Consider the following 17,800-nt stretch of genomic DNA (forward strand, 5'->3'; position numbering starts at 1 on the left):
GACACTGGACCGGATGGATCATTGATCTGATCCACTGAGACACCTGCTTCCCTAGTGTCACACAGCACAGTCAAATTAGTTCTTCAACTTCAATTTTCTTAAGGCTTAAAACTGTCAGATCATAATGCAAAATGGCTGAAAGGAAAAAAGGAAACTCTTTATATATGTATTTTTGCCTTGAGTGCTCTGCTTATCTCTCTGAAAACTCCATACTGATGAGCTCAAAGGCATATTTCACAGTGTTCCAGAATTGCAACATACACATAAGATAAAAGAGAGCGAAGCTACAGGAAAGCAGTAGCATCTTAGGAAGTGACGCATCTTTCTCAGGCCCTAAGATGACAAATGAGAGAGTGTGGGAGTGCAGACCTGCTGAACTTTTCACGTTGTCTCCATGTATATTTGTTTGTTTGGATTTACGGGTACCTCTGGCCATTCCTTTAAAGTAACAGAGCATAACTGAGACAAGATCAAATCTCATCACGTGTCAGCCACAGCTAGCCAACCCTTAGATCAAAAGAATTAAGGAACATGCCCGCCCCACCCAAATCCTGAATGACTATCCCTCAAGCAATGCACTCTCCCCAAAAGATCAAGTGAAAACGTAACATCAGACAGAATTCCTGACCTCCGGCACCACGTCGGTGGGGTTTAGTGCCAGGAATATTCTTTTATTACATAAGCAGTGGTTACAAAGGGTGTTTGCTATGCAAAGATGTGGGGTCACCACACAAAACTGTGAACACTGTCACTCCCTTAATGCCAGCTTTGGTCAGACAAGTAGAGAAGGGAAATGTGAGCAATTCAATGTATAATAGCACTGACCAAGGACTTGGGACACTTGGGGTCTATTCCCTGCTCTACCACAGACTCCGTGTGTGACCCTGTGCAAGTCACCAAGCTTCTCTGTGCCTCAGTTCCCCATCTGTACAATGGGGATAACGGCCCTGCCCTGCCTCACAGGGGGGCTGCGGGTGTCAATACATTACAAGACTGTGAAGTGCTTTGAGACTGTCTGATGAACAGCGCTATGTAAGCGCTAGGTATCGTTATTGCTATGAATGAGGCCTTCCTAAGCGACACCACCGCACTGTGGAAATGGAGGCCTGCTAATCTCGTGGATGCTGCCAATACTGCAGACGAGTCAGCTCAAGGGTGCAGGAATCCCGAGGGTCCCCAGGATGCCCAGGTTGGTCCCTGAGGAGTGTGCAGAGTTCCCAGCCCCTCCTCGCTCTTCCTTAGAGCTCACCTCTGCTGTAAAGCACAGAGAAAACTGCCAGCTGGGAAAAACTCTGTGGCCAGTCATGCTAACTGCCACAGGGTGTGTCTACACTAAGGGAAACCCCTCAACACTGAGCCTCAGTTGACTTAGGCTCGGGGGCAAAAACCAGCAGCACAGTTGTTCCCGCTTGGGCGTCAGCCATTTTTTGCCCCCGAGCACCGAGAGCCAGAGTCAATTGACCTGGGCTCTGCGACCCGGCACTGCAGGTTTTTCTTTGTAGCGTAGGCATACCTGGAGTGGCTGCACTTGTGCACACAGCCTCTGTGCTAAAGCATCCCACTATACTATTAACCCTGTTCTCCCCTTTTCCTCTTCTGGCCCTAGCCCGCTAGTTGGTTTTGAGTCTTGCCTACTTAGACTGAAAGCTCTTTGGGACAGGGACCGTCATTTACTATAAGTTTGTACAGAGCCTAGTTTACTGGAGAGGCAGCATGGTCTAGTACGTAGGGCAGAGGACTAGGAGACAGGAGCCCTGGGTTGTGTTCCTGGCTCAGCCATCGGTCTGCTGGGTGACCTTGGGCAAGTCATTTGCCATGTCTGTGCTTTCCATCTCTTGGCTTGGTCAGTCCTCAGGGCAGGGACTGTCTCTTACTATACACATGCCTGGCCCAAGAGGGGCTGATCTCCACTGGCATCTCTAGGCACAAATGCAAAACTGCTAATACTAATAATGATAGTAAGCGGGGCCGTGAGCTGGCTTAGAAATCGACATACTGCATATTGCAGGATAAATCAGAAGAATGGGCATCTCCTGGAAAGGTGGCTGTCTTGCCTCTTTTCCAGGAATGTAAGGTGGTCCGGGGAAAAAATATTAATAGAGCAAGTGGTGGCTGAAAGCTATCGCAGAAGAAAGTTATCTAGTGTCTCTTTGCTCCCTGTCATCACTCACAGCAATAAATAAAGCCAGGCGGCTGGAGACAGACAGGGAAAGCAATGCTTCTGCGTGACATACTGAATTCTACGCCACTTGGCACTCAATAAACCCGGGCAGATTTAGAAGCGGCACTATTGCTGAAAAAATAACCTTAATAAAGTGGATATAAATAACTGTACAGCAGCATGCGGATACACTGGCATTGCTTATGCAGGTAAAATTTAATAGGAGAGGTGTGACCACATTTATAACCCAAGTAATCAGTATGTAATTTCACAGACCTGATGCATTTGTGCTCAGGAGACAACCTTAACGTCTTTTAAGAAGAGTCATTAGATTTAAGTAATAACTGGTGCCCAAATATTCTATCAGGGAGCTGTAGAACAAATCAACTTTTATTGCCAAGACAAAAAAGTAGAAAACCCAATTTCTTGGAAGCTAATAAAAATTTTATAATTTTTTAGAATGAAATAAATGTTGGGTTTATTACTTTGTAGAAGTCTTCTTACAAACTGGAGCAAATCTAATCCAGACATAAACAACAGCTGTGAGGCACAATGTACTTGACCAAGATGGATGCCTCAGAGGTATGATATTCATTAGCTCACTAAATGAAAATCATAAACAAGGTTTAATTAATTTTGATTTCAAGCTACAATGGTCTGTTGGCCAGACCTTGGCCAGGCCTAGGTGTAGGCTGAGGATTCAGCCTTCATAACTGCACATGCAGCATGCAGCGGGAGCCAGTGCTTCGGTATAGGGTTCTGAATATTCTGCGGGCATTTCACTGGCAAGAGTTCCAGGGGAAGAAGAGTTGGCACCACAGCATGAGCCCTGTGCACCTGAGTCTGTAGAGGCTCCGAGACACATCCTCTGAGGCAGAAGATTAGCCAAAAGGTCTATTGCTGTGGCAGCTCCAGCAAATGATGCTCTGGCAAAGCCTCTGTTCTCTCCAACAGCTAAAAGCCACGCTCAGGGTCGGGATTGTCTGAGGCACCCCAAGCACCACGTATTCAGGAGACAACTGACGTGTCATAGCAATGAGAGAACGCCGTTGGGAGGGCTCTGAGGCATCAAGGCAATTGGCTGTGGCTGGACTGGAGCCGACTCCTGCTTTTGTCCTTCGACAGGTCACATTCATTCCAAAGTCTGGTTTACACACACACTCAGTTATAAGTATATACACACAACCTGACGGCCCAATTGTCCTCTCCCGCTGATGTAACCCTGTTCACACCAGTGGAGCTATTCCGGGTTCACACCAGTGCAAGTGAGAGGAGAATCAGTCCCACATTCTCTGAAGACACAGGATTTTCTGTCATTTGGAGCCTAAATTGGAGTCACAATACAGGATCACCCCTTTTTCTCTCCCCCTGCTTCATGGGAACTGCAAATACAATTCTGTCACCTTTGTCATCCATTCCAGTGTGCTTACTGAGCCCCCAAACTCCCTGTTACAAGAAAAAAAAGAGACACGTGCCTCGTGCGTCTCATCCCAAGGGAAACTGACGGCAGTTACTCTGTACAAAAATACGGTGCATTGCTATTTCTCCTTTGCTTCCAAAGGATCCCAAAGTGCTGGAGACACTGCACTGCACAGTTACTGTCAAAATGCTTTTCTTCCTTCCATGCTGTGCCTACCAGGACCAAGCCATGCTGGTTCCAAATAATCTGCCTCATTTTGCACTCAATTGAGCCACTCTTTGACAGCCAATGGGCTTTTCATGGACAGACAGCAGGGTCAGTGGGGAAGGAATGAAATCATTTTGCTCATCACAGTTGTCTCACTCATAACTTGTCTCTCTCTCTGTCTTTGTTGTAGCCACCTCTTGCCTCTTAGCGTATGTTTAGACTGCTCTTTAGGACAGGGGCTGTCTCTTTCTCACAGAGATGTTCAGTTTCTAGCACAATGCAGGACGAATAATAAATCCCTTTGATTTAGATTTAAGGGAGGGACTGGTGATGAAAAGTGTTTACCCAGTTGGTGCTTCCAGACCGCTGCACGGAAATACACGTTTGTGTCACCGGCACTAGTGAACTGAGAGGACAAAACATTCTCCCAGATAAAGATCAGGTACAGAACAAATATACCCAGGAATAAAAAATGAAAAAAAAAAAAAAAAAATCCCCCAGCTGCTGCAGAGCGCATTACTTGGTTATGCACGGGTCCAGGTTTCAAAAGCATTAGATTCTCTTTCGAGATCATCCGTTACGTCTCTGCCTCATGCAAGCAAAGGAAGACAGCGGCGGCAGCAGCAGCGCGCTCTTCAAGGACAAGGGCTCGTGCAGGAACACTGAGTGTCAGCCATACCGTAATTACCGTGATACGTGTCATGGGAGGTAAGGGAGAAGCAGGCCCAAGTGCCACTGACACAGGGGACTAATGAGATCTGTGCCATGCTGAATGGCAGCTCTGTACACATACCATCTCCCTGATCCTGCATGCACAGTGCATCTGGGGCCTGACTCTCCTCATCTCCAGCAGCGTGACTGCTGTGTGGAGTGGAAATGTGCTGTGCTGTGCTGTGACGGCAGCTCAGCCCAATTATGCTGCTCTGAGTTTTGAAGCGGGGGAGCTCATTTCAGTTCCCACAGGACAAGTGTCCCCGACAAACACAAAACCACTCTTAGACTTGGCACCAATTAACCCTTGCATAGGAGTTTCAGCTAAGGGTTCAGGGAATCAACAGGCCATGGAGACAGAACTTCCTTCCTCCAGCACTTCAGCACATTGACAAGGGCAAGGAAATGAGTTCTTCACACAATGCTCTTCCTGATCAGCTGTCACAGTGGCTGTAGAAATTTCACTCCACATGCCACCAGCTGGTTTCCTGTGACAATGGATCCCTTGTTGCTGATGTCCATGCTTGCAGCGTTCAACACACTCTTTGCATTCAAAGGGGCATTTTCAGTGTTGACCTTGAATTCCTATTGCTTTGAAAAACTTCCATTCCCCTGCTCATTCTCCACTCAGGTAGGTTCTATCTATCTTCTCCCCCTGCTATGCTTTATGACAATGTGACTCTTTCACAGCAGCTAATGACTAATTCTGATTTCCAGCTGCACCTCTTAGGATGGCTTCCCTTTTGATTTGAAAAAAAAATTTGATTTACTCAGTTTGCTGAAATACAACACCTGGGGAGGAGCTGAGAAAGCACATTCATTTAAATTAAGTGCTTCAGGCCATGATTAATTTTAATAAAAACCGATTTAGTTAAAAAGGAGAAAAAGAAACATTTCCCTCTATTCTTTTCATAACTCTGGAAAACTTGCATTAAAAATTAATGTATTTAGGAACAAACTTAACAGATAAAACTCAGGTCTTTCCCTCTCTCAGTGCTCTTATATTGTATTGTGAAAATATTCTCAGTCTTGTGTGTTTGGAAATATTACTGAAGGAGGACAATCTGGTGGTGAAGGCAGGAGATCTGGGTTCAATTCTCACGTATCTCCTGTGTGACCTTGGGCAAGTCACCTTGACTGGAGGTTCCAGAGTGACAGACAAACTGGAGAATTGGGCCAAAAGAAATCTGATGAGGTTCAACAAAGACAAGTGCAGAGTCCTGCATTTAAGACGGAAGAATCCCATGCACTGCTACAGACTGGGGACTGACTGGCTAGGCAGCAGTCTGCAAAAAAGGACCTGAAGATCACAGTGGACAAGAAGCTGGATATGAGTCAACAGTGGGTTCTTATTGCCAGGAAGGTAATGGCATACTGGGCTGCGTTAGATGGAGGGAAGTGATTATTCCCTTGTATGCGGCACCGGTGAGGCCTCATTTGGAGTGCTGTGTCCTTTTGGGCTCCCCACTACAGGAAGGATGTGGACAAACTGGAGAGAGTCCAGCGGTGGGCAACAAAAATGATTAAGGGGCTGGAGCACAGGACTTATGAGGAGAGGCTGAGGGAACTAGGCTTGTTTAGCCTGCAGAAGAGAGGAATGGGCAAGGGGGGGGGATTTGATAGCAGCCTTTAACTACCTGAAGGAGGGTTCCATGGAGGATGGAGCTAGGCTGTTCTCAGTGGTAGTAGATGACAGAACTAGGAGCCATGGTCTCAAGTTGCAGTGGGGGAGGTCTAGGTTGGATATTAAGAAAAAACATTTCCCTAGGAGGGTGGTGAAGCACTGGAATGGGTTACCTAGAGAGGTGGTGGAATCTCCATCCTGAGAGGTTTTTGAGGTGCAGTTTGACAAAGCCTGGCTGGGATGATGTAGTTGGGGTTGGTCCTTCTTTGAGCAGGGGTTGGACTAGATACCTCCTGAGGTCCCTTCCAACCTTAATCTTCTATGAGTCTAAAAGTCACTTAGGGCCAGATTTTCAGTTATTTAGGCACCTGAAGAAGCAGACACATGCCTAATGAGATTTTCAAAAAACATCTAACTTCTAGGTGGTTTTGAAAATCCCTCTAGGCACCTATCTGCCCTGGGAGGCACCTAAATACTATTAAAGATCTGGCCCTTCGTCTCACTGTGCCTCAGTTGCCCATTTGTAAGAAGGGAGAGAACAGTAAAGCTGAGCAGACAAGCAGAGGTCGGCTTGTCGCTTTCCTAACATCCTGAATGCTTTTAACACCCCTTTCTGAGAAAACTGCTTAAAAAATCAAGCTACTCGAGCGGGTGAGGCCTGGGGGAATAAGACCCTCTGGAGATGCAGAGGGTGATTAAACATTGTTTGGCATTTCTGCGAGAACCTCCTCCTTCACTTTGGACATGAAAGGGATCCTCCATCATTTGGGAACAATTCAAAACCAGCCTGAACGCTGAAGGGACAATGACGTTTGGGTCTAACAATTTCCCAGAGATTCACTCCTCATTTACCTTCTGTAACTATGGCCTATGCTCTGCTTTCTTCCCGAGACAGCTCAGCTTCCACCAATGAAGCCGCGGGAAATGGAAGGCTGAGCAGAGAGACCTCTGGAGCGACATTACAAAAGGGAAGAAAACCTGTCAGCTGAGCTGCTGCTCAAATCAGTTTGCAGAGTGCGAGGAGGTGTGTGTGGGGGGAACGCGTAACTCCTTTTTAGCAGTGGAACACCTGGCAGTACTGCTGCAGACCACAGTTAGGAGAGAAAGGCAGTGGGAAAAGCAGCCTGTGACAGGTTTCACAATCACATGCTTAGGCTATATATAATGAGCAACAAAACCATTTAAAGTCTATCCTGTTCCTGCTACGTGAATCTCATGGATGAACAAGGACCTGACAGAAAGTGGCTTTATGAAAGTGCCATATATCACCCCTTATGTGAAAGCCTGCAGCTGTACTGCACTGGGCTGTGATACTGGTAGATCTCACAGCCAAAGCAAGATCAAGGCCAGTCAACATGGCTTCTGCAGGAAGCAGAATTAGTGATTCATGCGGCATGCATCCTTCTGAGCCAGTACTAACTTAAGTAGCCTCAGGTTAATGCTAGAAGAATGCCCTGCTGCTGGACCTAGGAGGCTAAATCTTCATTTCATTGTAGACATACTTTGCATTTTTCTATAGTGTCTTCCATCTGCATGTCTCTACAAACATCATGACCCTGTGAAACAGTAACGTTACCCGAGGTCACGCGATAAATCTTTGGCAGAGTCAGGAATACAACGCAGTCCTCCTATCTCCCATCCCTCTGGCTTTAGCCAACAAAGCAACACAATGGCACTCGATAGAATTTATACCAGCTGAGGATCTGCCACACCATCCTTTGGAAGAGGCATGAAAGCAAGGTCAGCACAGATGTGATTTCACTAGGTACGTTTGTCTTTGGGTCTCTGCTGGACTCTAGCTTTAATGGCTATGTCTTGCCTACTCAGAGAATGCCCAGAGAGGTTCCAGCTGGAAAGAGTGTTCTTTTCGCTTCCTCTCTTCAAGTGTCGGGCTGCTGTGTGCTCTGTGAGAATGGCCATGTTTCTAGAGCTGATAGAAAAGCTTGGGCTGAAAAATGGCTTTTTTTTTTTTTTGTGGTCAAAAGGGAGATTTCTTCAAGAAATGCCCATTTCCAACTTCTCTTTGAAGAGAACCCCCAAACAAAAATGTTTTTACTATAATTGAAATGTTTTGGCTTTTTTGTTGCTGAAAACTGGAGTTTTTTCAGTTTTTGGTTTATTTTTAACAGAAACCTGAAAACATTAGAAGAAAATTTTCCATGAAAACATTTTTTCCCTCATTTTTGTTGAAAATTTTCATGAGGGTTCACAAAACATTTCCCGACTAGCTGCATATCAGAGACAGGGGGACAGTGATCCCTGCAGGTAGGGTTGGTGTCACCATTTAAGTTTCCAAGGGCACCAGTAAATATTTAATATTTTTAGTGACTAAAAATTAACCCTTCAGATCCTCCATCCCCCATTAAATAAGAAAAGATCCTGCAAGTTCTAGGAGCAACTTTACTGCACAGGCTAAATGGTTTGAGGATCAAGCACCAGACTGGGACTCAGGAGAACTGGGCTGAAACCACAGACTCTCTGTGTGACCTTGGGCAAGTCCTGTTGTATCACTCTGCCTCAGTTTCCTCCTCTGTAAAATGGGGAAAATATGATTGCCCTACTTCATAGGGGTTTGTGCAGGAGAATTCATTAATGTTTGTGAGGTGCTGAAATGCTACAGGAATGGGAGCCTATAGACAGACAGACTTACATTTTTCTTGCTTCTCATCCACATGGTAACGTAACGGACACGATGTTCTGAGTGCGTTATGGGAGGTAAATGGGTTAAGGGAACCTCTGCAAAAACACGGCTACTTCTCTTCAGTAGAGGAGACCTGACCCCGAAAGAATCCCATCGAGTATCTGCGTATAGAGCTAATATGCCAGCTGCATTCACTCAGAACGTCATTCAGCAGTCACTGAATAAAGCAACACAACCTACTCTGTAACACTGAAGCTGTTAAAGTATATCCACTTCAGAATCAAAACCCAGTGGAAGCAAGTGTGTGACATGGAAATGCATTCCCAGGATGAGGGAAACCAAGTTATAGTAAATTTTCAACATTGTTCCCTTCTCATGTTCCTCTTCTTTATCCTTCTGCTGCACTGGGTGGAGTTTACTTCGTTTCTGAGTCATTTCTTGTCATTCAGCCCCACCTTTTCACTCCCCACCCTTCATGCAGTGCATGCAATTAGACAGGGTGCCAGCCATTCAACAGACAAATATGGCTGTGTCTACAATTTCCACTTCGAGTTGAGTATGTACAGAACAGTCAGCTACATATGGATGAGCTTGAGAAACTAACCGAGGGCTGGATTTTCAAGTGCTCAGCACCCACAGATGAGCCAGATTACTAGACCACCTCTGCTCTCAACGAACATCCAACTTGCTGGCCACTTTGGTGTCTAAATAGGTGCGAAGCTGAAAACCTGGCCACAGGACATAGCGAACTGATAACCCGGGAGGCTGGGGGGGGAAGATGTTCAAAGGCATAAGGGACAGCTAAGCCAAATTTCATGGAAAGTCAGTAGCATGCAACTGCTTTCAATTCCTTGGGAAATCCTGCTCCCTCTGAACATTTTACAGCAGTTCCCTCCCTTGCAATGTTAGTCTGGTGGAGAGGGCAAGCCCAAGATTCAGAAGTTCTGCTAAGCTACCACGGGACTTTGAGGGCTTAATGTAAACTTTTGGAAAATGAAAAAGACTAGAGAGGCACCTCCTACAAAAAGGTGCATCTCTCAGGCCTACAAGGTCTAGAGATATCACTGACACCAGCATGACTCTTAAAAATAAAGTCCCCACCAGTATCTGACTTTCCCTTTTCCTCCCCAGCCTAACAGAAGTTTCCGTTATGTATATTTTTTTGAATTGCAGGATGCGAATGCAAACTACTCAGCAATTTGCAGCAGCTGCACCCAACGGCAGCCACTCCCCTTTCCTAACAAATGACACCTTGCATTGATATGCAGATAATCCTTCGGTGTCTCAAAATAGCCCTAAACACACAGCCCACGAGATTTTAATTGGCAGTTCAAATTAACTGTGTTCCTTGTTTTTCTGGTTGCCCCCATAATCATAAGCCTTTGGAGCAGCTGTTCTCAGGAGGTATTTGGGGAACCTCCGACTACCATTTCCAGCCCTGGTGTTTGGCCCCTGGACATGCATGCTAGTACATACAACTAGTCAAAAGCCAAGAAATTATGCCGCAGAAAACGTTGAGAGGGTTTCTATCTCGCCAGGTTTGAAAAGGACCCATTTTCCTTCTTGATTTTTTTTGCAAACATTATATTTTTGACCAAAATTTGTCAAACTAAATTTTAATTGTTTTGTTTCATTTTCTGAAACCCAGTTTCCTATGAGAAGATGAATATCTTCACTGGGCCAGATTCTTCCTGTCACTTACACTGGGGAAAGTGCAGAGTAACCAATGAAGTCACTAGATTCATGCTCCTGTAATAGAAACGATAATGGGGGCAAAATTGACTCAGTGGGTTCTCTACCAAGACAGCATGTAAGCTCCTGGGAGCAGGAAGGGTCTGTGTCTTGTACAAAAGCAAGTATGCTGTTGGCTCTTACCAAATAATAGGGCAGATTATCTGCCCTATGCAACTCCTTTTGCAGTGCTCAGATGGTGCAGAAGGAACAGAGACCTCCAGTGTGGGAGGATTCCCAGTAGGCATAGAGTTAGTGTGACTGGCTCCTTGCATCATGCGTGTAACCTCCCGCTCAAGGGGTAGCTAAGTTGGACTGGCTGGAGTGTGCTGTCCTCCGCCTGTGCCTGGCTGGTGTGTTGTCCCTTACAGCATTTGGCCAACTGGTACATGATGGAGCAGCCCTAAAGATGCTCCAACCTGCGATGGAGATAGGCATACCTGGCTCCTTGACAACCCTTCTGCCCCTCCTCTCCTTGATAATAAGCAGGGACCAAACCCCACGGGGATGGGTTCAGATCTGGGGGCTTGAATCTGAACCCTTCCCAAATGTACAGGTGTTTGGATCGGAGACCCTGGTTCTGGCTCCTCTCCTGTACATTAGTTAGACCCGTCCACAGATAATTTTGCATTTCAGAAGAAGGGACGCTACTGTTGCTACTCTACAGTGGTTCTCTGAAGTATTCAAATGTTAAACCCTGCTAACTTTTGAAGGAGCCTTGGCTAGGTTGCAGTGTTACTTCCTCTGAAAAAAAGGTGATAAAAAGTAAAAGCCCAGTGCTCCTGTGCAGGAATTCAGGGACATGCCACCGGGCTCTCCTTTAAGAGTGCAATGATAGGCCCTCTTCTAAAGCGCAGTGCTCATGTCCTTGTCAGTGGTTGTCAAGCTGCAGACAATGAAGAGAGAGGAGTGTGGAGAGCTGACACGGCTTGTAATATCCTACTGAAAGATTTCACCATGGGAACGGGTACAGCTCCCCTCCCAAACTAAAGCAATCTTTCTGCTTCAGCCAGAACACGGCTCTACCAAACCAAGGTTATATGAAGGATTCAAAATGCTTGCGCATATGAATCTAGATGAGAAACACTCTACATAGAAAACCAGGACAGCAGAAGAGTAAACTATGCACTGGAGAAAATGCATCAACATTGGCTTAGTCCTTGAGTTGCTAATGTAGAGCCCACATTAGAGAGGGAGACAAATTGCAGGTGTGGCTGCTAATCGATCAGGCACCAAAGCACGGCAACTCTGTTTATTAAACAGCCGCATATTGCCTAGTGAAAAGCACTTAACAAGCTACACACCCTCTGGTTCGCTCTTCAATGGCTCTGCTTGGTCTGCAGTGTTGCATGCATGAGCCGGAAGGCTTGAGATGAATGGGGTCTCTGAACACTGGGACGGAGGCAGCCTGGGACTCCATTTGCGGTCTCTGTCGGGTTTGGAAATGTCAGCACCTCACCTTTCTATCACCCTGAGAATTGCTTTTCTAATATGAATCATTTTTGTGGCCAGCAAAAAACGCTGCTGAGCCTGTAATGATTTCTTACTGGAAACACTGCATCAGTATCCAAGCAAAGAAGTGTCTTTCTGTGAGAACGGTGGAAAGAGGAGTCACTTTTGGTGGTTTCTTCAAAGCCCAAACCCATAAGTGAGTCTCTCCCGCATGATGTAGATTTCATGCCACAGGCAGGAGAGTTGTATGCTGTAGCTCTGGTATGGGAAACCGTTCAAGGGACAGCCTTGGAGATTGAGTCCCTTCTACACAGCCACAGAACAGGTACAGCATTAGTGGCACAAGGGGAATTCAGCCCCGGTGTCACATTGGCTCGGGTGGTATTTATGATAGGGACATTTGTCCACTAGGAACTGGGCTGGGGCCAGCACACCCTTTCCTGCAGGCTGCCAAGCAGGTGCCAGACGATAGTGATTTTCAGCCATTGCCAATCTTTATTCTTATTTCAGTCACTGCCAAATAGCTCGGTATAAAAAAAGGGCTTGGTAGCCCATTCCCATTGAACCTGAAAACCGAAATACCAGGGCCCAATTCATTCCTGGGTTAACTCTGCTGATGTGGAGATGTAATTAGCCCCTACCCTATTTTTAACATTTAAAAAAAAAAAAAAAGACTAAAAAAATTGAATGAAGCGGAGTATTACATTTTTTGAATGAAAATTAAAATGGGGTGAAAGATTTGGCTCCGGGTTGTCTTCCAAACCTGAACTGCATGCCAGGCGCTGAGAGTTTCAAGCACACACTTGAGCCTAAAGAACTTTCAGTTTTTGCATGTCACATGAAATATGACGGTGATAGCTAAGTGCTCAGTTCTGCTATGAGATTTCTACTGAGTGCAGGAGTCTGCCAATGTAGATCCAATGTCAGGGCTGGGCTTTAAGTTTGCTTTGAATTTTGGGACCTGTTTGAACTTGCAAGTCAAGTGGTGGGGAGTGAGTTTCACTTGAACCCTGGGACCTGAAATCCCGCAAAAACCTTTTGTCCTCAATAAGAACATCCTGTAGGCAAAGTTGTAGTTTTCACAACTAATCCTCTTTGGCCTATGTTTAAAACAACAAATTATGTTGTGGGCAAACAGAGAAGTTTGTGGTTTCCATGGATTTCTAAATAAAAAATGGCTGAGGAGATTTCACTATTTAAAACCGCACCTGGGAACGTTCAGACTGATTTTATGAGGAAACAAAGTGGTTTTGCATTGAACTTGGAAGAGGGACTGACTGATCACCAAAATAACAAATATATTATGTGCTTAAATAATTTGGAGTTAATTGTATGACAATTAGATTTCTCTCTTATATTCATATTACAGCTCTATAAATGTTCCTTTAATGATATACAATTAACATATGATCTACTGTGCACTCAGTTTAATTATGAATGCACACTAGAGATGTTTTGTTTCAAGTGCTAGTGGAATTGTTTATGAGGGTCTTTGAGCAACATTAGGACATGCACTTACTTTGTTCTTGTGAACTTAAAATTTTTTATTTCAGGCTCAAAACAAAGTCATGGCTCAAAGCCTTTCAATAAATTGATGAACTTGAAGCCAGCTTGCAAACCTTCTTTCCAGAATAATCCTGTGGCTGTGGGTATCTTTTATGTCTCAACAAGTATCTAAAACTTTTGCATATAAACAGAGCTAATCAAAGAATTTAAAATTTCAAAATTTTTCAATGACAAGAGAGAAATTTTAAAGAAAAATTTCATGAAAAATGTGTCCCATTTTTCAACCAGCTGTGGACATAAATCTGATCAGGATCTGATTTTACACTGGCAAGCACCAGGAGATTCAAAGACAGGATAGCGTTCTGCCTTTACATGGGATGATGTTCAATGTGGCGAGTGCAAAGGAATTGCTGTGGTTAGCACAGCATAAAGGCTTAGGAAGACAGACAGATGATAGTTTTCTGGGGAAAAAATACACAGTACAGAATATAACAGCAACTGATGAGATTTCTATAAGGTTTTTTGAACAGTCCTACAGAGTTTAAATGATGAATTATACCCCTGCCTTACAATTCATTAGGCTGGTTCGTAAAACTACAGAGAAGTTCTCATTCCGTATTAAACTCTTGAGGTGTTAAGAGTAAATTCCCTAGAACTGTGCTACATTTGTCTAATGATTTGTTGGTTTGGGCTGGGATTTACAAAGGGTCCATTGACGGTCAGTGGGAGTTGAGTGCCTAACTTTTGTTTACACCTTTAAAAATCTCCCTTTTCCTCCCTAACACATTCTATTGGACTTTCCCATAAGGGTAGACAGATACTTCTTTCCTGCAGATGTGCAGCTCCTTCCTGTGCTGAGCAAGCCAGGCTTAGGGTTCTCAGCCCCCACCTGTTCACGGGTGCTCCATTCATCCACAAAATGCTGTTAAAGTTAAAGGAGCTATTGACACTGAAACGGAGTTGGAGGGGAAAAAGGGGGCAGAATATTAGTGAAAAAAAGCAAGGCAGCAAACGAGACCAAGGAGTAAGAAATGATGAAGGAGGAAAGAAAAAAGGGGGGGCGGAGTTTATAGCAATGCTGACCTTTGACAAACATGTTAAAAACATTTCCAAATACAGTTTTTAGCAGCACAATTATTTAGACGGAGTTTGGCCAGTTCACGCACATTGCAAGGGCTCCCCTGGGCAATCCTCACTCACTCTGGAAAGTCCTGATATGAGCAATCTTGCAGACCCACAGTTAACAGATTCAATCACTGAGAGGGCCAACAATAAATCTGTGGCATGGCTAGACAAGATGGTGGAGAAATAACCCAGGGCCATTCTTTTGGTCCAGAACTGGGAGGTTACTATTGGACAACACAACTCCAGTTGACCTTAAATTAATTTCTTTTTTAAGTCACGTCACAGGTACGAATCCACGGATTTTTAGGACCACATGCTGGCTTGTGTAACTGTGGCTGGATAACTGGATCAAACCTTTTCATGCCTTGTCCAGAATACTTTCCTGAATTGACAAATTTCAAGTTTCATTTCAAAATAATCAAATCATTGGAATAAACCCAACTCCGAAAACTATAGATTTGCATTTCCAAGTGCTAAGGCCATAATGTAATAATTAATATATTTATCTTCTTTAGATTGTCATCCTATTAGTGCCTGTGTCTAACAATGAGCTTTCAGCTAACATCAATCATTACCACACAAATTCAGGAACTACAATGCATTAGAAAGCAAATGGATTCCTTTGCATGCCTCTTTCTCTGACTAGTTCATTTTCCTACTAATGGACCAAATGTGCACTTAATAATATATAATTTCAGGTACTGCATTCATCCCCTGTGTCACTGCAGGAGAGTGTTGATGGAGTTCTACAGAAATTCTCTGCCTCAGGGTTAGATTTTCCCTTCTGATCAACACTGCCAATCTCTATTGGAACTTTAGTAACACACCATGACCAGTCAAAGAGAACAGTTTGCAAACAATCCACAGGCTGAAAATTGCTTCCCTAAAATATTCAGAACCATACTGACAAATAATGAATACATCCATAGAAATTGGGTTCAATCCACATACAGAAACCAGAGCTAAAATTCATTGGGTAATTGATCAGCAATGAATAATTTCACCAGCTTGAGACTCCACTGATGCTGCTTCCACTCTCTGCTTTGGAAAGGTTAGTTCATTCATATCACTGCTATAAAGTGCTTTGTTATGGGACGCAAAGTTTTGTTTCTCTTATTGTTAGGTCATTGTTTTGTAACTGCCTTCACTTCTGAGAATGCTCTCTCCTTCCAAGTCCTTATTGTAAAGTTACAGGTACCCATTCTTAAGATATGTTGGAGAAACTTGTTTTCATGCAGTGGAAAACTATAGAAAGAACCCATGTTTTATACCCCTGAAAGGGCCAAGGCCTACATTTACAGCAGTGACTAGTGGTTTTGGGTGCCAGCACGAAGCATCTTAAATGGAACTTCCTCAGTCCCCTCTCATGTATATGTGCTAGTTGGCTACCCAAAATGACTGAAGCATCCAGTATCACTAGTCACTTGAAAATGTAGACCCAAATTCTTATCTCCTCTGTGTGTGGGAGCTATGCGTACACAGCTGATGCTGTGCACAGATTTTTCCCAAAGTCAGGCTTATTGCTCTGAAGTTTTTATGAAGATTGGATTGAGTATGTCAAAATCTATAGCAAAGAGCAGTTGAGACTCAGCTCAGTGTGCCAGTACAATGATGTGTTTGTACTGCATGTCTGCACAGAGGACCAGACTTCCTTTCCATTTGGTGTAAAAGCCATTAGCTGGCAAGCCATCTATCAAAAACTGATAGTTATGTCACAATATTTTTGGCACATTCAGCAGTGGGCTGTGTTCCATAGCACACCCATGAAATGTTTTAAAAACTTTCCTCCCTGTGGTTTTCCCCCATGAGGCAATTAAATGTGTAGCAAAATTTAAGGCAGCCAGCTTTTGTTTTTTATAGTGACAAGAATAAACTACTGTATTTTTTACATTTGCTACTTTGTTTATGTATAGCAAAGTAAGAAGAAACAAGAATGTTCAGACCCTTCTGAAACCTTTAAATAATGGTAGAAAACTAGTGGTGGGAGAATCTCAAAAGGTCTGCAGTTCAGAAAAGCTGAATACGTGAAGTTCTTATTCAAAACAGCCCAACTTCTTGAACATGCAACAAGAGGGTTGCAAATTTCATAGGAACAGGATTTCTCCTAAAACTTTCCAGCAATTCCACTTCCAGAAATGTCATGAGAACAGCTTTTCCCCTGGTATAGTGGCATTTCTAGTCCCGGGTGGGAAAGAAAAGCTGCAAAAATGAAGACCTACCTGAACATTTTCTGTTTTAATGGTTTAGTTAGTGTTCAGCTACCAAAACAGGTGAAGGTTAAGGATGAGATCAGTCTAATGTTATCTATCTGTGTCCATCTCAACGTTATACAAGTTCCTAGTCTTATTTATACAAACATTCCCATCCCTCTAGAGAATCAGAGAAATGTGTAGGTCAGTGCTCAGACCAGCTGCTTCCGTTCTTATTCTCAATAGGAGCTCAGCACTTCTGAAAATCAAGCTATACTTCTGTGATGAAATGGGAGTTACTGGAGGATGAGTTTCTGGGATCTTTGTTTGCACAGACTTAGCCCCATGGGGCTGGGATCTAAAAATGCTACCGCAATACAAACAACAACAACAACAACAACAAAAACCAAAAATAAGAGTGAACAGGGCAGAGAGGACGTTGAAGGTTTTGCAGAAATGCAAAATAATGCTGAGTTTCGAGAGTCAGTGCAATTATTGCCTCATCGGAAGAGCTCACACAGAAGTAGTTGCATTCTCTAGCCCTTATGCTGACAGGAAAAAATAGCTCTAAATCAAACCTCCTGCTCCAGTCCAACTGAAATACAGCGAGTAGTAATAACACTATTATTTTTCATCTCTCAATTATTTACCAAGCCACCAACAAAACGTTCCGTATGTTTGCTGTGTACTCCCCCATAGCCCCCATCCTTCCTCTCTCTTTGGAAATGAATGCATCTTCCCGAATAAAAAAGGGAACCCTCATGTATCATTTCACTCTGACCCCGAGCAGAGAAATACGCTGCAGTCAATTCCCGCTGGAGCTCTCGCAGCTGGTCCAAGAAGAAATGTGGCTGTGCTCACAGGTAAATTGGCTGCTTACCCACTCCTACCGCTTCATCAGCAAGCCCAGTCTGCCTCCCCATCACTCCTTGCACTGACACATCAGAAATAGCCTAGCTCAGGGCAGGAAGAGAAGCATAATCAAAACTAACGAGTGCATCCTGGGGCTACTGACTCCATCATTTTTTTGGAT

This window comes from Emydura macquarii, unplaced genomic scaffold (genome assembly GCF_026122565.2).
Source record: "Emydura macquarii macquarii isolate MOO-44397 ecotype Brisbane River unplaced genomic scaffold, CSIRO-AGI_Emac_v2 contig_2184, whole genome shotgun sequence".
NCBI lineage: Eukaryota > Metazoa > Chordata > Testudines > Chelidae > Emydura > Emydura macquarii.